We start from the raw sequence: 22,818 nt of genomic DNA, 5'->3' as shown, positions 1-22,818 counted from the left end.
AATTAAACATATTTCAAAATTACTCTCTCAGGAATCAATTTCAAACCCTCATAAAATCTTAAAATTCATTTTCTGTCGGGGGTCTTTGCCCCATCCCCCCACCAGGGCATGCGCACTGCCCTGGACCAACTGGGGGCCTAGGCGGCCCCCACACCCCTCGCCTGGGCTTAACATTTTTGTTGGCCTAGCTACGCCCCTGGTAATAAAATGTGCTAAAAATAAACTGTGATATTACACTTCATTGAAATATTTCTAATGTTATGTAATTACTGTGTACATATGATATTAAACTCCAATTAAATATTTATTATTAGCACAGTTGATGGTTCACATATTCATATTTAGCACATAGTTATCTGCTGTAACTTATCAATGGTCACTAGTTGATGAATTTAGATTGTCCATTCCTGATTGATAAGTTAGCACAGGGGCCTGGTTCCTCGAATGACACATGTATATAGATCTCCTAATGCAAAGTTGGCCTCAATGCTTTATGTAAGTTCCTTCTGTCTGAGTTGGTGACTTATTTGCATTTTGTTCACTGAAACCTGTCTCTTGACTACTGTTGAACCAGATGTGATTTCTGAACCTACAGATCTCAGCCGAAGGATGACATATTGGCAGGTATTACACCACAGTCTCTCTGACCAACCCCATCCCCATTGCTTTGAGTTCTTCCGGGGGCCCGAGTGGTTTATCTGTCTCAGCAACTTATCACTAGCCCTCCAACTCTGGGTCGCGAGTTCGAAACCCATATGGGGCAGTTGCCTGGTACTGACTGTAGACCGATGGTTTTTCTCCGGGTATTTCGGCTTTCCTCCACCTCGTAACCCAGGCTAAACAAGAATCAAATTTCAGATATCCTGTCCACACTTGATGCTCCAGAATAGCATTGTTCCATAGTCTCTTGGCATCAATTGGCTGATTAACCTGTATGTGTAGTTGTCAGGATCTGCATGTTACAGTGGTCTCCATGCAGGTGTTGATGATGATCTGAGCAGGCTTGGGTCTCAGGATTTTTATATTGCTTGGAATCCAAGCAGCTTTAAATATGCTCATTTCACCTTTGTTATCAATCTTGAAAATAATTATTTTCAGCAGTTAAATCTTTATAACTCAAAAGGTGTGCCAAATACTATATGAAATAATTCTGTTAAAAAAAAACTTTGCTGTCTGTGAATGTTTATATTTGTATTTTCAGGTAAAATCAGTCATACTGCACTCTCATATCAAGGGGAATAAATCTGTATTAATTGAGATCATGGACCCCATGTAAGTCAACAACTTCTGACCTGATATTGAGTATGTAGCATACTGGGATTAAGGGCTACAAGATTTGTTTAAATGGATGAACTTGACCTTCATTCAAGGTCACATAGGTCAAAATGCTTAAAAAAAAATTAAATGACGTCTTGATAACTAAGTGGCCCAGAGACCCGATATTAGGTCTGTACCATGCTTAGGTGAAGGGGTACCAGATATGTTCAAATTAATGACCTTGACCTTCATTCAAGGTAACAGCTATGGTCAAATATGCTTAAATATTTAATGGATTTGTTCTTGATAACCAAGAGGCCCAGCGACCTGATATTTGGTCTGTAATATGTTGGCATGAAGGGTTACTAATTAAGTTTGTTCATTGGATGACCTTTGACTTTTATTCAAGGTCATTGGGGTCAATATGCTAAAATATTTTAAACAACTTCTTCTCAGTAACCAAGAGATTCAGAAACCTAATATTGGCGCTGTTGCATGCTGGCATGAAGGGGTACAATGTTTGTTCAAAGGACTGTTATTGGCCTACATTCAAGGTCACAGGGTTCAAACATGCTTAAAGCTAAGTTAAAGACTTATAACACATCAGGTGACAGTTAGGGCCCTTGGGCCTCTTGTAATGGTATTTTGATTGAAACATTTAGGTGTAATGTTGACATATCTGATATTTGTTCCAAACTACTTTAGATTACTTTGTTTTACTGTGCAAAATGACCTGGTATTTTCTCAAAATATCACTGGAGGTGCATGTAAACATCCAGTATTTCAGCACGGAGACCTGTCATATCCTTAAAAGGCTTTAAACCTGTTAAAGGTTGGGTTTTAAATTGTGTAGCAAGTAAAGTAGTATCTATAACTTAATCCAGTCATTCCTAATGAATCAAACATTGTCCAGGAATCCATCCCCTTATTTGGCCAAGTCCAATTTAAGAAGCTCTTCCATTTTGTGTACCATCAAAGGATGGATGTACCGTAAGTGCTACATCAAGCCATGGGTGATATACACAATACTGAGAGTGAAATGTCAAGGGTTTAAGGGTGAAAGGTCAAAGCTAGGAGGGTCAATGTCAAGGTTTGAAGAATGAATGGTCAAGGTTTGGAGAGTAAAAGGTCAAAACCTGGAGGGTCAGATGTCAAGGTTTGAAGAATGAATGGTCAAGGTTTGCAGGGTGAAAGGTCAAGGTTTGGAGAGTGAAAGGTCACAATTTTAAGGGTTAACGGTCAAGGATCGGAGGGACAAAAGTAAGGGTTTATAATTGCATGGTGACAGGTCAAAGTGTGTAGACTGAAAGGTCAAGGTTTTGAGGGTGAAAGGTCAAGACATGGCGGGTCAAAAGAAAGGGTTTGCTGGGTGAAAGGTCAAGGTGTGGAGAGTCAGATGAGTTTTGAGGTATATATCAACAGCAACAGTAATAAGGTGCAGTTCATCTGATATGAACCAAACTTATGCAAAATATAGCAATACAAAGTGGTTAATTTTTAGCTCACCTGGTCCAACAGTCCAAGGCGAGCTTTTGCCATACTGTGGCATCTGTCGTCTGGTATGTGGGGTCCATCCATCGACAACTGACTTCTTCTTCTTAGCCGGAGATCAGAATTTAACCAAAGGTAGTCTATATCTCTATGTGACTGGCATTCAAAGGTTTACAAATGATGAGGCCTGATGGGTGGGGCCTGATGGGTGAGGCCAAATGGGTCTATTTGGAAATATTGCACTTATATAAATGTACTTCTTCTCTGGAACTAAGCAATGTACATATGACATTGATATTTCAGTGGTAACAATTTCCTAGGTGGTTGGGATTCAAATTCATACAAGTGATAGGGCTGACCCCCAGGGGTAGGGCAAAAGGGAGAAATTTGACTACCCAGTATATTACTATAAAGGACTTCATGTATTCTTGAAACTGTTGAGATCTCCCCACCCTCTAACCATATATAGCATTGCTGGGCATCAAGAGATGAACACAATCCTGTCGTAAGAATAGGCCCAGGGGCCTTCCCCCCCCCCCCCCCCCCCCAAGGGACTTACAATGTAGTTTCTTTAAACACAATCATGTTGAGTCTGACTTCGTTTCTGTGTTATATCTTTGAAGCAGTTGAGATCCCATAACCATATATATAGCATTGTTAGACATCAACAAATAAAGCTTTGAACGAATTGAACATGAACATTATTTTGATGTTTGCTCAAATAAACCTGGTGAACGATACAGGCCCTCTAGACGTCTTGTTTTGGTATATCATTAAGATATTTTTGTATCTTTGAAGTAGAATAATTGTGTAGAATTAGCACGAGATGGAAAACAAAATAAATCTGTGGTTATTACCAGGTAAAAGTGGGCCACAATATTGTATAATGATTACATTCATTTTACTTATAATCTTGTAGTTTATGTTCTGTCATCAATTTTAAATGGATATGCCACACCTACAACTGTATTTCAGATGATAGCCACAGACTTGACACAACTGCAGCATAAAAAGGTCAGCATGCGAGCAAAACTGGAGGGGTACCAATGTAAACACCTGGAGCATGGTCATAGACTTCTACAGGTGAGATAATTAGGTCATAGACTTCTAAAGGTGAGATAATTAGGTCACAGACTCCAACAGGTGAGATAATTAGGTCACAGACTTCTACAGCTGAGAAAATTGGGTAAAAGATTTCTACAGGTGAGAAAATTAGGTCACAGATTTCTACAGGTGAGAAAATTAGGTCACAGATTTCTACAGGTGAGAAAATAAGGTCACAGATTTCAACAGGTGAGATAAATAGTTCATGAACTTCTACAGATTTGAAAATTAGGTCAGTCAGAGATAAATATTGGGTAATTTATCATTTTTACCAGTGGAATATCAGAAATTCACAACTTGATAAAAAACTTGTGCTGATCTTGCTAATATCGTCACTTATATCATCATTAGTAATAATGTAAGAATCTTTAGTCATTTCACACAAAATATAGTCCAAAGCATATATAACTGCAACAAAATTAATTCCTTGACTTTTGAAATGATGGGTACCTATAATATACAGTGAAACCCGACTTTACCAACCACTGGTTTTAAGAACATCCTGTAACATCTGACCATTATCACCAGAATGGGGAACTATATAAAGGGGTACTTTGAAAACAAATTACATACATGTGATGTTAATTTGGTATTTAATTCCTGATAAATTTTCAATTGGTTTTCACATGGTCACTAATCACTCGTAACGTATGTTAAAATGTAAACACAACTGGTGATTAGCCAGATACGATTATATGTGTAATTTAATGATAATCTAATAATATATGTTTATTTTTAATAGATTGAGTGTCAGATAGAGCTTATGATATATATTCTGGAACGACCTGACCAAGGACCAGCTTGGAGAATTCCAGCTCATGGACACGAAAAGTTTCATAAAACAGAACATTAATTCTACCACAGTTGCAGTAACAGGCTGAGGACGCCTCCGCTCCCCAAAGACTGGGTTCACCAAGAACAACCTAAACAAAACTTGGACACAGCAAAATTCATAAAACAGACATTTTACCACAGCTGCTGTCTGTCACAGATCATGGATGAAGACATCTGCCCAAAGACTGGGTTCACTTAATTAGGAACAACACAAACAATACTTGGATAACACCCCTTCAGGTATATGTAGTATGAAGATAAGAACATTGTGACTTAGAGCTAGTCCTAATTATGGCATCCACAACAAACAGAGGTTTACTGGTGTCATACACAAAATCTTGTCTAGACTCTTAACTATTTAGCATTGTTCAGATTCAACCAAAGTCTGTATACAAATGTATGACAGTCAAAATTGCGTCATATGCATTATTTTAATAGGCAATTTTACTGTACACTGCTACCATATCAATATATATTTTGATACTTGATTAAAAGCTTGAATTACATTCTTTATTGCTCAAAAATATCAAATTTGTCAAACATCTACATGTATCTTGTCATTATTGGATGATCAAAGGGAGATAACTCACTTATCTGTTTCATATTTTCAAGGTGAGTGTATAATCATAATATTCAGTGAATTAGTGTTAATTAAATGATTATTAGATGTTATATAACAAACTCAAAATAACTGATTGGATTTCTCACAATCCATATAGACTGAATCTTGGTTTGTTTTACCCAGTTTTCTACCATAGCTGAATACATGGAAACTAATTGAAAGAAATTTTATTTTTTGAATTCGTTGGTAAAACCACTACATGCATATTTAAAATTTATTTTTACAATGATATGTGTGTATTTCATATAAAACTGAGTGAATGGCCAGGATGTTATTGTAAATTATTGTCATTTTCTTAAGTACAACAGGAAAAGCAGACTTTTTTAAATGAAATACATTGTATAAAAAGACAATATGATAAGCAGAAGTTGTTTCTGTTAATATCTGACAAAGACAATATGAGAAGCGGAAGTTGTCGCTGGCATCATCTGACAAAGATAATCTGGTAAGCAGAATTTGTCTCTGGTTACATCTGACAATCTGGTAAGCGGAAGTTTTTTGTTTCTTGTTTAACATCGTTGACTCAGATGAAAATACTGGAAACAGGAATAGTCTTTCTATATCTTAGTACATTTCATTGTGATTTTCAGAATGTATACAATTTTAAATTCCGAAATAAAAATTTTTCCCCAAATGTATGGGGGTTTTCCAACAGGGAAAAAAAAATGACATTAATTATATTTCTATACCGGAAAACTTGTTGTTCAGTATTATTACAATTAAACATATTTCAAAATTACTCTCTCAGGAATCAATTTCAAACCCTCATAAAATCTTAAAATTCATTTTCTGTCGGGGGTCTTTGGCCCATCCCCCCACCAGGGCATGCGCACTGCCCTGGACCAACTGGGGGCCTAGGCGGCCCCCACACCCCTCGCCTGGGCTTAACATTTTTGTTGGCCTAGCTACGCCCCTGGTAATAAAATGTGCTAAAATAAACTGTGATATTACACTTCATTGAAATATTTCTAATGTTATGTAATTACTGTGTACATATGATATTAAACTCCAATTAAATATTTATTATTAGCACAGTTGATGGTTCACATATTCATATTTAGCACATAGTTATCTGCTGTAACTTATCAATGGTCACTAGTTGATGAATTTAGATTGTCCATTCCTGATTGATAAGTTAGCACAGGGGCCTGGTTCCTCGAATGACACATGTATATAGATCTCCTAATGCAAAGTTGGCCTCAATGCTTTATGTAAGTTCCTTCTGTCTGAGTTGGTGACTTATTTGCATTTTGTTCACTGAAACCTGTCTCTTGACTACTGTTGAACCAGATGTGATTTCTGAACCTACAGATCTCAGCCGAAGGATGACATATTGGCAGGTATTACACCACAGTCTCTCTGACCAACCCCATCCCCATTGCTTTGAGTTCTTCCGGGGGCCCGAGTGGTTTATCTGTCTCAGCAACTTATCACTAGCCCTCCAACTCTGGGTCGCGAGTTCGAAACCCATATGGGGCAGTTGCCTGGTACTGACTGTAGACCGATGGTTTTTCTCCGGGTATTTCGGCTTTCCTCCACCTCGTAACCCAGGCTAAACAAGAATCAAATTTCAGATATCCTGTCCACACTTGATGCTCCAGAATAGCATTGTTCCATAGTCTCTTGGCATCAATTGGCTGATTAACCTGTATGTGTAGTTGTCAGGATCTGCATGTTACAGTGGTCTCCATGCAGGTGTTGATGATGATCTGAGCAGGCTTGGGTCTCAGGATTTTTATATTGCTTGGAATCCAAGCAGCTTTAAATATGCTCATTTCACCTTTGTTATCAATCTTGAAAATAATTATTTTCAGCAGTTAAATCTTTATAACTCAAAAGGTGTGCCAAATACTATATGAAATAATTCTGTTAAAAAAAAACTTTGCTGTCTGTGAATGTTTATATTTGTATTTTCAGGTAAAATCAGTCATACTGCACTCTCATATCAAGGGGAATAAATCTGTATTAATTGAGATCATGGACCCCATGTAAGTCAACAACTTCTGACCTGATATTGAGTATGTAGCATACTGGGATTAAGGGCTACAAGATTTGTTTAAATGGATGAACTTGACCTTCATTCAAGGTCACATAGGTCAAAATGCTTAAAAAAAAATTAAATGACGTCTTGATAACTAAGTGGCCCAGAGACCCGATATTAGGTCTGTACCATGCTTAGGTGAAGGGGTACCAGATATGTTCAAATTAATGACCTTGACCTTCATTCAAGGTAACAGCTATGGTCAAATATGCTTAAATATTTAATGGATTTGTTCTTGATAACCAAGAGGCCCAGCGACCTGATATTTGGTCTGTAATATGTTGGCATGAAGGGTTACTAATTAAGTTTGTTCATTGGATGACCTTTGACTTTTATTCAAGGTCATTGGGGTCAATATGCTAAAATATTTTAAACAACTTCTTCTCAGTAACCAAGAGATTCAGAAACCTAATATTGGCGCTGTTGCATGCTGGCATGAAGGGGTACAATGTTTGTTCAAAGGACTGTTATTGGCCTACATTCAAGGTCACAGGGTTCAAACATGCTTAAAGCTAAGTTAAAGACTTATAACACATCAGGTGACAGTTAGGGCCCTTGGGCCTCTTGTAATGGTATTTTGATTGAAACATTTAGGTGTAATGTTGACATATCTGATATTTGTTCCAAACTACTTTAGATTACTTTGTTTTACTGTGCAAAATGACCTGGTATTTTCTCAAAATATCACTGGAGGTGCATGTAAACATCCAGTATTTCAGCACGGAGACCTGTCATATCCTTAAAAGGCTTTAAACCTGTTAAAGGTTGGGTTTTAAATTGTGTAGCAAGTAAAGTAGTATCTATAACTTAATCCAGTCATTCCTAATGAATCAAACATTGTCCAGGAATCCATCCCCTTATTTGGCCAAGTCCAATTTAAGAAGCTCTTCCATTTTGTGTACCATCAAAGGATGGATGTACCGTAAGTGCTACATCAAGCCATGGGTGATATACACAATACTGAGAGTGAAATGTCAAGGGTTTAAGGGTGAAAGGTCAAAGCTAGGAGGGTCAATGTCAAGGTTTGAAGAATGAATGGTCAAGGTTTGGAGAGTAAAAGGTCAAAACCTGGAGGGTCAGATGTCAAGGTTTGAAGAATGAATGGTCAAGGTTTGCAGGGTGAAAGGTCAAGGTTTGGAGAGTGAAAGGTCACAATTTTAAGGGTTAACGGTCAAGGATCGGAGGGACAAAAGTAAGGGTTTATAATTGCATGGTGACAGGTCAAAGTGTGTAGACTGAAAGGTCAAGGTTTTGAGGGTGAAAGGTCAAGACATGGCGGGTCAAAAGAAAGGGTTTGCTGGGTGAAAGGTCAAGGTGTGGAGAGTCAGATGAGTTTTGAGGTATATATCAACAGCAACAGTAATAAGGTGCAGTTCATCTGATATGAACCAAACTTATGCAAAATATAGCAATACAAAGTGGTTAATTTTTAGCTCACCTGGTCCAACAGTCCAAGGCGAGCTTTTGCCATACTGTGGCATCTGTCGTCTGGTATGTGGGGTCCATCCATCGACAACTGACTTCTTCTTCTTAGCCGGAGATCAGAATTTAACCAAAGGTAGTCTATATCTCTATGTGACTGGCATTCAAAGGTTTACAAATGATGAGGCCTGATGGGTGGGGCCTGATGGGTGAGGCCAAATGGGTCTATTTGGAAATATTGCACTTATATAAATGTACTTCTTCTCTGGAACTAAGCAATGTACATATGACATTGATATTTCAGTGGTAACAATTTCCTAGGTGGTTGGGATTCAAATTCATACAAGTGATAGGGCTGACCCCCAGGGGTAGGGCAAAAGGGAGAAATTTGACTACCCAGTATATTACTATAAAGGACTTCATGTATTCTTGAAACTGTTGAGATCTCCCCACCCTCTAACCATATATAGCATTGCTGGGCATCAAGAGATGAACACAATCCTGTCGTAAGAATAGGCCCAGGGGCCTTCCCCCCCCCCCCCCCCCCCCCAAGGGACTTACAATGTAGTTTCTTTAAACACAATCATGTTGAGTCTGACTTCGTTTCTGTGTTATATCTTTGAAGCAGTTGAGATCCCATAACCATATATATAGCATTGTTAGACATCAACAAATAAAGCTTTGAACGAATTGAACATGAACATTATTTTGATGTTTGCTCAAATAAACCTGGTGAACGATACAGGCCCTCTAGACGTCTTGTTTTGGTATATCATTAAGATATTTTTGTATCTTTGAAGTAGAATAATTGTGTAGAATTAGCACGAGATGGAAAACAAAATAAATCTGTGGTTATTACCAGGTAAAAGTGGGCCACAATATTGTATAATGATTACATTCATTTTACTTATAATCTTGTAGTTTATGTTCTGTCATAAATTTTAAATGGATATGCCACACCTACAACTGTATTTCAGATGATAGCCACAGACTTGACACAACTGCAGCATAAAAAGGTCAGCATGCGAGCAAAACTGGAGGGGTACAAATGTAAACACCTGGAGCATGGTCATAGACTTCTACAGGTGAGATAATTAGGTCATAGACTTCTAAAGGTGAGATAATTAGGTCACAGACTCCAACAGGTGAGATAATTAGGTCACAGACTTCTACAGCTGAGAAAATTGGGTAAAAGATTTCTACAGGTGAGAAAATTAGGTCACAGATTTCTACAGGTGAGAAAATTAGGTCACAGATTTCTACAGGTGAGAAAATAAGGTCACAGATTTCAACAGGTGAGATAAATAGTTCATGAACTTCTACAGATTTGAAAATTAGGTCAGTCAGAGATAAATATTGGGTAATTTATCATTTTTACCAGTGGAATATCAGAAATTCACAACTTGATAAAAAACTTGTGCTGATCTTGCTAATATCGTCACTTATATCATCATTAGTAATAATGTAAGAATCTTTAGTCATTTCACACAAAATATAGTCCAAAGCATATATAACTGCAACAAAATTAATTCCTTGACTTTTGAAATGATGGGTACCTATAATATACAGTGAAACCCGACTTTACCAACCACTGGTTTTAAGAACATCCTGTAACATCTGACCATTATCACCAGAATGGGGAACTATATAAAGGGGTACTTTGAAAACAAATTACATACATGTGATGTTAATTTGGTATTTAATTCCTGATAAATTTTCAATTGGTTTTCACATGGTCACTAATCACTCGTAACGTATGTTAAAATGTAAACACAACTGGTGATTAGCCAGATACGATTATATGTGTAATTTAATGATAATCTAATAATATATGTTTATTTTTAATAGATTGAGTGTCAGATAGAGCTTATGATATATATTCTGGAACGACCTGACCAAGGACCAGCTTGGAGAATTCCAGCTCATGGACACGAAAAGTTTCATAAAACAGAACATTAATTCTACCACAGTTGCAGTAACAGGCTGAGGACGCCTCCGCTCCCCAAAGACTGGGTTCACCAAGAACAACCTAAACAAAACTTGGACACAGCAAAATTCATAAAACAGACATTTTACCACAGCTGCTGTCTGTCACAGATCATGGATGAAGACATCTGCCCAAAGACTGGGTTCACTTAATTAGGAACAACACAAACAATACTTGGATAACACCCCTTCAGGTATATGTAGTATGAAGATAAGAACATTGTGACTTAGAGCTAGTCCTAATTATGGCATCCACAACAAACAGAGGTTTACTGGTGTCATACACAAAATCTTGTCTAGACTCTTAACTATTTAGCATTGTTCAGATTCAACCAAAGTCTGTATACAAATGTATGACAGTCAAAATTGCGTCATATGCATTATTTTAATAGGCAATTTTACTGTACACTGCTACCATATCAATATATATTTTGATACTTGATTAAAAGCTTGAATTACATTCTTTATTGCTCAAAAATATCAAATTTGTCAAACATCTACATGTATCTTGTCATTATTGGATGATCAAAGGGAGATAACTCACTTATCTGTTTCATATTTTCAAGGTGAGTGTATAATCATAATATTCAGTGAATTAGTGTTAATTAAATGATTATTAGATGTTATATAACAAACTCAAAATAACTGATTGGATTTCTCACAATCCATATAGACTGAATCTTGGTTTGTTTTACCCAGTTTTCTACCATAGCTGAATACATGGAAACTAATTGAAAGAAATTTTATTTTTTGAATTCGTTGGTAAAACCACTACATGCATATTTAAAATTTATTTTTACAATGATATGTGTGTATTTCATATAAAACTGAGTGAATGGCCAGGATGTTATTGTAAATTATTGTCATTTTCTTAAGTACAACAGGAAAAGCAGACTTTTTTAAATGAAATACATTGTATAAAAAGACAATATGATAAGCAGAAGTTGTTTCTGTTAATATCTGACAAAGACAATATGAGAAGCGGAAGTTGTCGCTGGCATCATCTGACAAAGATAATCTGGTAAGCAGAATTTGTCTCTGGTTACATCTGACAATCTGGTAAGCGGAAGTTGTTTCTTGTAACATCTGACAGAGAAAATATGGTAACGAGGAATAGTTTTTATATCTTAGAATTTCTTGTATTTTCAGGCTACTGTGTCCAGTCTACATATGTTTGCATCTTCAAGAGGAGCCTGAACGACAATATGGCAAAAAGCTAGCAAGTCCAAAAGTCAAAGACAAAATGAAGTGAACTGAAAAGATACTAATTATTATAACGACCGATATATAAAAAACTGATGTAAAGAAGTAATAGCTGACTTGTCAAATTAATGTTGATGATATAGAAATATAATAATTTGTCTTGAAGACTTGGAAGTGTGTTTGAATATATCAATGAAACATTTAATTCTGTGACCATCATATTCATTTGATTATGTTAGCAAACGTTTTGACCATTTGTTTTAATATCAAATTTTTTAATTTTTGTATAGAGTTCAGAAAACTTCTACTACAATCTAAAATCTTTGAAGCTGAGGTTTAATAATTAATAACTTTGGGTACATATAATCATTATATGAAGCTGTGTTGCCTTGAAAAGAATCATGATTCAGCTATTTTTGCAGTTTCTTTCAGTATTTGATTCTTGTTGATCTAGTCTGTAGATCTAGACCTTCTTTTTTGATCTGTCTAATTTTCTATCAAACTTTGTACACTTTATTATGACATGTAATTGCATATTTTATTGGCATATTGATTGAGATGTGAATGGAAGTGTAATTATTTTCATAGTTTTTGCTTTTTAGCATCCAACAAGTGTGTGTTCGATTCATAATAAATTATTTTCAATTGAAATATTGTCTTTCTATGTATGTTAAATTTCAAGTTGAAGTTCTCAAATAATCTTTCTCCAGTCATGATTCTGTATGCTGCTGGGATGCAATGGAGGCATCATTGTCCAATAATTAGATGGTACAGAGGTGATGGCTGGCTAAGGTTGCAGCATACTGGCAGGATGGTCAATAAGGTACTATTGGCCATGCTGCTGGTTGAGGTTGCAGCATACTGGCAGCATGGTCACTAGCACCACTGGCCAGCCTGCAGCATACTGGCAGAATGGTCACTGCAGCATACTGGCATCATAATTTAAATATTTGAAACATGCTGCCAGCATTCTGCTCCCCTTATAATTATGAGGGCAAACTTTTGCAGCATGGTGGCAGCATGGGCTGTGCATGCTACCAGCAGCATGCTGCATTTTCATGCTGCTCGTATGCTGCAAATCCGTAAGGGGAGGGTCGCGGATTCGATCCCGGCTGGAACTTCTTCTCTTATATGAAAATTTATAATAATTTTTGGTGGAGTGTTTACTTGTGAACCCCTTACAGCTTATTGTTTTATATAAAATTGATGATTTTACAAAAATGAAGATTGGGTCCTTGTAGGCAGGTCCTTATTTGCAGATAAATATGTGTACATGAATGAAAAGTAATAATAACTAAATTATTTTTTTCATAAAGTTTTCTGAGAATCTTTTCACAGTCAATGTTTAAGTAAACAAAGCAAGATTATTATCCAGTGTCTCTGTTACATCTTGAAAAAAAATTATAATCAGAAAATCTTTTGAAATGTATCTTCCCCTTAAGATTTGCAAGTTATCTCATTATTCCCCAATGTCTGCACCAAGAAAAATGGATAAAAATGCACTTTTTAAAGTTGGACACCACATCATTTTAGAATTTGTATTGCTTGTTTTGTCTTGTCTAGGTGAAGGATCTGTACGAGAGGATATTTCCTGATAGTCTGCCATTTTATACACCTAGTAGACAAGTAACCATCTCAAACAGTTTAATACAGGCAGGACACTCATTTCTCTGCTGTGTAGAGTATGTGTCAAGGGAGACAACTCGGTCACTGTACCTCCTTCACCACCTACTGGAGCCTATGGAGCAGTGATGAAGTGTGTCCAGATGAACTGGATGCCCATTCTGGTAATTAAAAAGTATTCCACAGATACATGTATATGTCAATGTAGTCAGTTTAATTATTTAAAAATGGTTGATGTTAATAATTACGGTGATAGTGCTGTCATCATTGGTATTTATATTTGTGTATGAGGATGCCATTTTTGTTTCCATATTAACTTTACCAATCTTTGAAGCAAGCTATATCAGTTCCAGCAAGCAGTCATTGATAAATGTTTTCATCCATTTTGTGAGCGGTATAACATATATTATAAAATGAATATCATATAATGCAATATGCAAAGGATAAAGTCCGTTTTGGGGTGAAATCGGCCCCAGATTTGATAAAAAATAAAATCCAGTATCTTAGATGTGATGCAGGGTTCAGGTATGTTTTTATGTTGTGTTTGTATGTAATTAACCAGTTACAGATTTTGTACGAAGGACTGTATGTACTGGGGTAGTCACGTATATACTGTACGACTGAACAGGGAATTTTCACCGCCAGGGGCCGGCCTGTTCTGATTGTTTATGATCGTAGTAGCTTATATATCCTATTATCACATATACAAACGAACAATATGCCGTAAAGAAATAATACTTAAAAATACATTTGACTGTAAATTGCGTTATTTTCTCAGGCCAACATGTTTGATAAGTTAACGAAAATGTCGTCTGCCCGCGGTCAGATCATTTCAATCACTACCAAGCGGCAAACTTCTCCCACGATCCCGACTTTGTAAGACATCTCCAAGTTACTGAAATATATGTTTTCCCATACCCTTTACTATGAAGAAAACACACTGCATATTTTCTAATTATTTACTAGGTAGAATCTACCATTTGTGAAAAAGGAAACCGTCCAAAATAAAACGTTTCGTACAAACCGGAAGTTAGTTAGTGTGTAGCACAGTCGGCTCGCTATAGCAAAGGTCTGAAGTTCGATGCCGGTTGGATGTATTCTTTTATTTTTTTATCTTTTCATTTTTTTTTTATTAAAATTTTCAATTATTCTCTCATGCAAAATTGAAAAAAAAAACGTAGAGTTGAGTAAACTAAATTACAAACTTGTTTATTTCAGAAATGCCTGGGGCTGGTCCCAAGAGTTACCCTTGCATTTTGTGCAATAAAAGGACCAATCTTGGGGATCGGCAACCTTTTTCTTCAAATAGGAAGTACTGCTGTATACAGATAATGATGTACACTATGTACAAGTGATATGAGAAATAGTTAAATTAGACATTATGTATTAAATAATGTAATTTCCACAGGTTTCCTTGTCATGATATTGCTAATGTTAGCTCAAAATGCATATACCAGATAGTTTAAATATGGTTTAAACACCAGATTAAGGAGCAGTGTGTGTGTGTTCATGTATGTTAGTGCTTGGTGCACAAGAGTAAATCAATTTGATACAGTGTATTTGTTTAATTAAGACTACAAACACGATGTAAAACTGGTTTTAACTTGGTATACATGTACAAGCCAGATGTGTAAGTAGTAATTGGAGAGTCTAACAATTGAGAATGAGTACCGTAAAGATGACAGGAATTCTGATATCTTTTTATTATAACACTAAAGCTTGATACTGTCACTACCTATCAAAGTATTTGTGAAGGAGTCTATTATTATAGTATGGGTGAATATAAAGGACTCTATTGTTATAGTATGGGTGAATGTGAAGGACTCTATTGTTATAGTATGGGTGAATATAAAGGACTCTATTGTTATAGTATGGGTGAATATAAAGGACTCTATTGTTATAGTATGGGTGAATGTGAAGGACTCTATTGTTATAGTATGGGTGAATGTGAAGGACGCTATTGTTATAGTATGGGTGAATGTGAAGGACTCTATTATTATAGTATGGGTGAATGTGGATGACTTCATTGTTATAGTATGAGTGAATGTGAATGACTCTATTATTATAGTATTAGTGAATGTGAAGGACTCTATTATTATATTATAGGTGAATGTGAAGGACTCTATTGTTATAGTATTAGTGAATGTGAAGGACTCTATTATTATATTATAGGTGAATGTGAAGGACTCTATTGTTATAGTATTAGTGAATGTGAAGGACTCTATTATTATATTATAGGTGAATGTGAAGGACTCTATTGTTATAGTATGAGTGAATGTGAAGGACTCTATTGTTATAGTATTAGTGAATGTGAAGGACTCTATTATTATATTATGGGTGAATGTGAAGGACTCTATTGTTATAGTATGAGTGAATGTGATCCCAATTTATGAAAGTGATGTTTCTGTGGTATTGGATAGAATGAAATAGACAATTTTGGTCTCAAATTAAAATGTTTGTGTAATGTTGTATAACTTGTTTGTAATATTTTGTTTCTCTTTCATAATGCAAAGTTCATTCAAGCTCAGTTGTGCATGCAACTGGTAATGGTAAAATACAGTAATATTAAATGTATACATAAAGATAGTATTTATCCAACATTGTTGGTGTTCAGCAGGTTGAACAAACTTTGCATTTTAATTAACATGGAACTGATCTGGTTATGTATTGAAACAGTACATGTATTTCTGCAGTCACAGATAAACTAGTAGTAGAATTAAAGAAAAGAGAGTTAATTTCAACAATTGATATTCCAAACATGGGTCATAAATTGAACCTGATTTCTGTATTTGGCGGTAACATATCTGCCAGTCTGTTCTAAAAGAATGATAAATCCACAGTTATCCTAAAATAAGCACACTGCGTATTGCTTAAGCAACATATGTCCCCTACAGGCTCTGCTAAAAACAGTAACAGTGACCTTGGTACAAAAGCTCTGAAATTGAAAACTGGATGATATATTATGGTCCCATATCACTGTGTTGAGTTTGATCAGAATCCCTAAAGGAGTGAAGTCATTTGAGTGCTGACTGACTTTGGCATTATGATATACACAGTTGAATACATATATGCATTTATTACATTTTTACCAGTGAAATATCAAAAATTATTCATTCTATAAAAGTGATATTTTTCACTAGTGAAAAATATCATTTTTGCTGATTTGACCAATCAAATTAATGATTAGAAAATACCAAAATAATTGACCAATCAGAAAGCCCGACATTTATGTCATCATCTGGACAGGGGGAACTACGTACTTCTTTTGTTTACAACTTATCGCTGTAGGCCTAGTTAGCATACGGGGTAGGTTTTCCGTTGATAGAAAATATAATAAACAGAATATCTAACAGTGTCTGCGCACTCGTGAAAAATATCAAAGTATTAGCCCCACTCGTGAAATATATTTGGTATTACTGAAGACACTGTTAGATATCCTCCATGTCTGTACAAGATGGGCAGACAGAAAAACTAGTCTCCCAGGTTTCTCTGGTAGGGGCAATATTTTTAATTAAGATGTAATTATGGATAAGGATATCAAGGGTATTAACAAAGAGATCTTTGTCAAATTAAAATTCTTGTAGCATTCAATCATTTATCTCCCCATTTCATTGAAATTGTCTTGCTGTTGCTATGGAGAAAAATTGGTTGCTATGTATTAGAAGGGTAAAAACTAGATCTACATGTAGGTAACCTAGACATTATTACATTAAAGTTTACAATAGAATAAAATATAACCATATTTTCAAGTTTAATAATATATTGACAAACTTTAAGATATAAAATTAAAGAAAAACTAGAATTTCACTATTAAAATGAGCAAATGTAATAGGTGCGTTACCAGGCCTGTTGCTAGGCAACCTTATGTCAGAATTGTTTGAAACTCCATATTTTATAAATTTCATATGTCATTGTTAGTCTGGTATGTAATTCAATTAAATCAAAGATGGGGCCAAAAATGACCCTAAATGCACCTACTCCTTTGAATTTGAGCCCAGTTGGGACTTCAGTCCTGTGGTAAGACCAGCCTGGTCCAGCTAACACATTATGTCAGTTCCAGCAGGAAGTCTTTTGATTAGGGCTATTCCATTAAGATATCCACCTGACCCCGCAGGACTCCAAAATAAATCACTCGTATCCATGATTGTATTTCCTTCCTATTACTTCTACATAATTCATTTAATAAATTCTATAGTTGGTACCCCTTAACCAAACCTGGAGTGGGATAGATGTTTTACTGGAATAGCCCATAACGTTTTCCTCCATTTTGTGAGCAGTGTAACAAATATCAAGACATAATCAATATTGTAAATATTATAAATCTATCATTTGACACCAGGTGGGGCCTCAGTCCTGTGGTATGACCAGCTTGGTCCAGCTACTGTCCAGTTTAACCGACCATCACCTACATGTTCTAGCAATGAACTGAGCCATGGTTTTGGTTTGGTTTGTTTTTGTTTAACGTCCTATTAACAGCCAGTGTCATTTAAGGACGTGCCAGGTTTTGGAGGTGGAGGAAAGCCGGAGTACCTGGAGAAAAACCACCACATAACATGGACACCACAGAACTACTGGGCAGATTTGAAAAGGTTTAGTACTCCAGTAATTCGTTGTACAATCTGTCAATTTGTTATAAAGTTAATACAGCAATATTTTATAGCTTCCTATCGTAGGGACCCAAAAAACGAATTGTGTAGATTAGTAGATTCTGTTGTCATTAATTCAAACCAGTAAAGCCACATCGAGAGGTTTGATTATCTTTTTCTCTTACCCTGGACAGGGATATCCACAGTTTTACCGGGGTGAGAATTTCTTTTCTTCCATACTTCACAGGGTTATCTGGCGGTTGCTAGGGAAAAGATAAATCTATCTTACACAGGTGGGTAAAGACAGCCGGCATGAGCTATATGACGCCGCTCACAATAACGTAACGTCATCATTTTACATTGAGTTACCAAGTTTTAAATGATGACGTCATCAATTTTGATGCATATTCCAAGGAGCATTGAAGACGGCGCGATGACAAACTTTCATAAAAACTTGCGTTTGGTTGCAAGTATGTGAGAAAAATAATCAATCATGGGTCTGTTCCACAAACAAGGATATCTCAACCCTCGTGTAAGAATTTGGCTGGTCAGCACTCGGCAAGCCTCGTGCTGACTGGCCAAACTCTTACACGAGTGTTGAGACATCCCTGTCCACAGTACAGACCCATGATAAATTCTATTAATCTCACTCTAGGTAAAAGATAAGCTACATATACTTTTTGCATGTTCTCAACACTTGCATCTTATCACATTAACAATACCATGATGTCACAGTGACAACACAATGACGTCATGTTTACAATTCGATCGTGTCACGTCAACATTTCCTTGCATTGATGTAACGTCAATATTAGATACATAAGAGGGTATAAACAGGGTAAGAGAAAAATAATCTTTTATCCCCTTGGGGGTGAGATAGGGGAATCTCAACCCTCGGGGAAAGATAATTAAGCTGTGTTTGGCAACTTAAGAATCTTTCCCTCACGTTGAAGATCCCCTGTCTCTCTATTAGTCTACATCACAGGGGTGATATTTTTTTACCATACTTTCCTATTAGATTCAAAGAAAAATCTTATCCAGAGGGTTGAGATATCTTTGTCTACATCACACAGAAACGATTATTTTTCTGCCATACTTGTCAAATGTCTCAGGTTGTAATAGGTGATATGAATACATCATGCCATTATTGTATAAAATGTGTAGTAAAATCTGTACCACAGAGTTAGTGTCGTCTGTCCTCTCTGATGTGTTTACTGACTATTTCCTGTTACTGTAGACAGATATCCAGAACCACGTAGAGAAACTCGTCTACACAACCGAATCTGTTGTCTTGGATACCACCATCCTGCTTCTCCAAGGTCAACATGTCAATATGGCAGGGTGGCTGCAGCAATCCTGGAACAGCTTCAGGCAGTGTGAAGATGCGGGTCGGTACAGTTATGGTGGAAATCCTATTAGTTCTGATTGGTTCATTGGGTATCATGTGACAATCAACAAATACTCTAACACCTCCATTGAGACTCTAATGTTTTAATTTGCTGAATTGAATCACATGACCCAACTAATAATACTGGGTTATAAGAGATTTATTTCAGAGTCCTTAATGTTTACGTGGAGGTCAGTTTCCTTTATTGGCTGAAATCTTTGTTGACAACATGATGGGAACTGTTTCAGAGTTTGGAACGAAACTGTCAAGTGTAGAAGAGCTAGAGTCTGTCAAGGTCAAGGTCGCACGTCTGACAGAGGTCATAAGTGACATCAAGCAGTCTCTTCAGACTCAGACATTTTTTTCATTTCAACAAATTTTATTGACATTTGATGTTATTTGTCAAAAGGATAAAATAACAGGCCAAGCCTATATAAATTTTCTCCTATGGTGGCAATTGGAATGTATAAATATAAAATTAATATATAAATTTACTATGAAATGAAAAAATTACATGTATAACTAACATTTAAGGGAGATAACTCAAACATAAACATTCACACATCATTCATACATTTTGCTTATATATACATGTATACGTAATATTTGATAATATTTAAGATGAACTTTATCTAGAAGAATTATTCATTGACAGGCATTGACCAAAAGTCCATGTGCATGTATGCACAGGTCGTGCCTGTCAATAATTAAGCGAAAATAATATATATAAATGTAAAATATTATATCAAAAATTGTCAGAAAAAATTACTATCACTCAAAATGTTTAGCAGACGCTATACTTCATATATATACAAGACTTAACTAACTCAACTGCTGACACATGTGACCAATGAAGATGAAGGGATATTTCAGGACATGTATAATCATACATACTCCATATTCATTAAAATTTAAGGTATAAATAATATAACATAGTACAATACAATATAATATATAATATATTATATCATGACTTATATATTTAAAGCATATAGAGATTAAAGCGTCTCGATTTCCCAATGAACAATTGAACATCATTTAGTATTTGTATATTTACAAACTTATCACAGTCAGGGCAACCTTGTAAGAAAGTGCTGATGTTAGAATGGTTATGATTTGCATAACCATCTACTGAGGTAAACAGAGAATGTCTAATAGCATTATACCTAGGACAATCAAAGAAATAATGTGAAACAGTTTCATTTTCAATACCACAGGCACAGGTGGGAGAGTTTAACAAATGATCATTAAATAAATCAAAATTTAAATTGCTACATGAATTTCTAAGCTGACAAATAATGATATTAGCCTTTCTATTTCCTTCAAATTTGAAAATATGCAGTGATTCGCATTCAGCATTAATATTATTATTAAGTTTGCATTTAAAAGCTGCTAAAGAAGAAGAGTTGAAGAGGTCAGGATTAGCATTGTTAGTTATGCGGCACATTTGGGGGAAGAAACTGTCAAAGTAATTGTTAGTTCTGCATAGAGGAGGATTGAAGAGTCGTGATTGTCTTAGGGAATACGGGTTATCATTTTGGTTGTTAATAAAAGGAATAAGGATATCTTGTAAGTATTGTGGTGATAGTCCATGAATTATTTTGTACATCATTATGTGTTTGTGTTTATTTCTTCTATCTGATAGAGATTCCCAGCCAATTTCTTCATATAATTTATTGTGTGATGTTCCTGATCTGAGACCTGTAATGATTCTGGCTGCTTCTAACTGAACAGATTCTAATAATTGTTTTGATTGGTGAGTGCAGTTATCCCAGATTATGTCTGCATATTCTAAAATTGGTCTTATAAATGCTGTATATATTTTGATTAAAGACTTACGATTCACTTTAAATTTTATGTATCGAAGAATATTTAATCTACTGTATGCTTTTCTATATATATTAAGGATATGTTCTTTCCATGTTGCGTCTTCTTGTAGTGTAAGTCCAAGATGTTTGTGAACTGTTGTGTCTGTAATTTGTCTATTTTGGAAAGTTATTGGAGGGTGATCTTTGTTGTGTTTTCTTGAAAAGATAATTGATTTAGTTTTGTTAGGGTTAAAATTAATGTCCCAAATACCTGCCCATTCATTAATATTAGAGAGATCATCTGCTAGAGCTTGTGCTGCTTGTGCTGGATTATCATCTATTATTACATACAAAGAAGTATCATCAGCAAAAAGTTTGATATTAGTTGAAACATTATCAGTGATGTCATTTATATAGAGGAGAAAGAGAAGAGGTCCAAGAACTGATCCTTGAGGTACCCCTGCATTTACAACTTTGAATTGAGAGTGATAGCCTTCGGTAGAGACTCTTTGCATTCTGTCTGAGAGATAATTTTGAAACCATAAAAGTAAATTTCCATCAATTCCATACATTTTAAGCTTCTGTATAAGACCTTCATGCCAGACTCTGTCAAATGCTTTACTTACATCACAGAAAATAAACCTGAGCTCTTTTCCTTTGTCCATATTACTAGATATCTCATTATAAATAAACAACAATTGATTAACTGTGGAATCACCTGGTATAAACCCAGACTGGTGTTTTGTTAAGATTGAATTTTCAATTAAATAATTAAAAAGATATTTAAATATAATTTTTTCCATTATTTTACTGAAACATGAAGTTATAGATATTGGCCTATAGTTTAAAACATCATTAGATGACCCACTTCCTTTATATATAGCATTTATGTTTGATTGTTTCCAACTATATGGCAGTACTCCTGATTCTAGGGTTTTGTTGAAAAGAATACTAAGAGGTAGAATAAGAGAGTTACTAAGCTTTTTTTACAATTTTAGGAACAATACCATCAGGGCCAGGTGGTTTGTTTACATTGAGGATACTAAGTTGGTCCATTACATCTTGCTCAGTTACATGAATATTAGTTAAGGAGTGAAGAGCATATGGTTGTGATGTCTGGGGCAACTCAAGATCAGGTGATGATGTTGAAATATTAGTAAAGTGATTGTTAAGGAGCTCTGCTTTATCAATAGGATGAGAGATAAGTTGTTCATTGGATTCAAGAGGAGGAATCGATGTAGATTTATTTGAGAAGTTAGTAATAGACTTTGCTATCTTCCACCACTTGTCTGAAGGGACTGTGTTTTCATTTAAGGAGTTTTCAAGAGTTTTAATATAATTCCCCTTTGCTTCACGAATTAAGTCAATCGTTTCATTCCTTAAAAATCTAAATCTCTCCCAAAAGTGGGGGTTATTTGTTAGTTTTGCTTTTTTATGTATTCTATTACGTTGTC

At 35.6% G+C, this 22,818-nt stretch overlaps 1 long non-coding RNA gene across 4 annotated transcripts; it reads left to right on the top strand.

Annotated features, from left to right (window-relative positions):
• The first annotated feature begins 6,260 nt into the window (after positions 1-6,260).
• On the top strand, positions 6,261-15,455 carry LOC117344576. Of its 4 annotated transcripts, none has more exons than XR_004536213.1 (6): positions 6,261-6,648; positions 7,226-7,296; positions 9,749-9,856; positions 10,620-10,951; positions 11,907-13,747; positions 14,802-15,455. It is a non-coding gene; the product is annotated as an uncharacterized LOC117344576 (long non-coding RNA). The 4 variants fall into 4 exon arrangements; XR_004536215.1 differs by having other exon boundaries at positions 6,266-7,296; positions 11,907-12,783; positions 13,524-13,747; XR_004536214.1 differs by lacking the exon at positions 7,226-7,296 and having other exon boundaries at positions 6,262-6,648.
• Positions 15,456-22,818: the final 7,363 nt, after the last annotated feature.

The sequence above is a fragment of the Pecten maximus genome, chromosome 16 (genome assembly GCF_902652985.1).
Source record: "Pecten maximus chromosome 16, xPecMax1.1, whole genome shotgun sequence".
Lineage (NCBI taxonomy): Eukaryota > Metazoa > Mollusca > Bivalvia > Pectinida > Pectinidae > Pecten > Pecten maximus.
The sequence above is the reverse complement of the archived record's forward strand: the minus strand, read 5'-3'. Positions and strand labels throughout refer to the sequence as shown.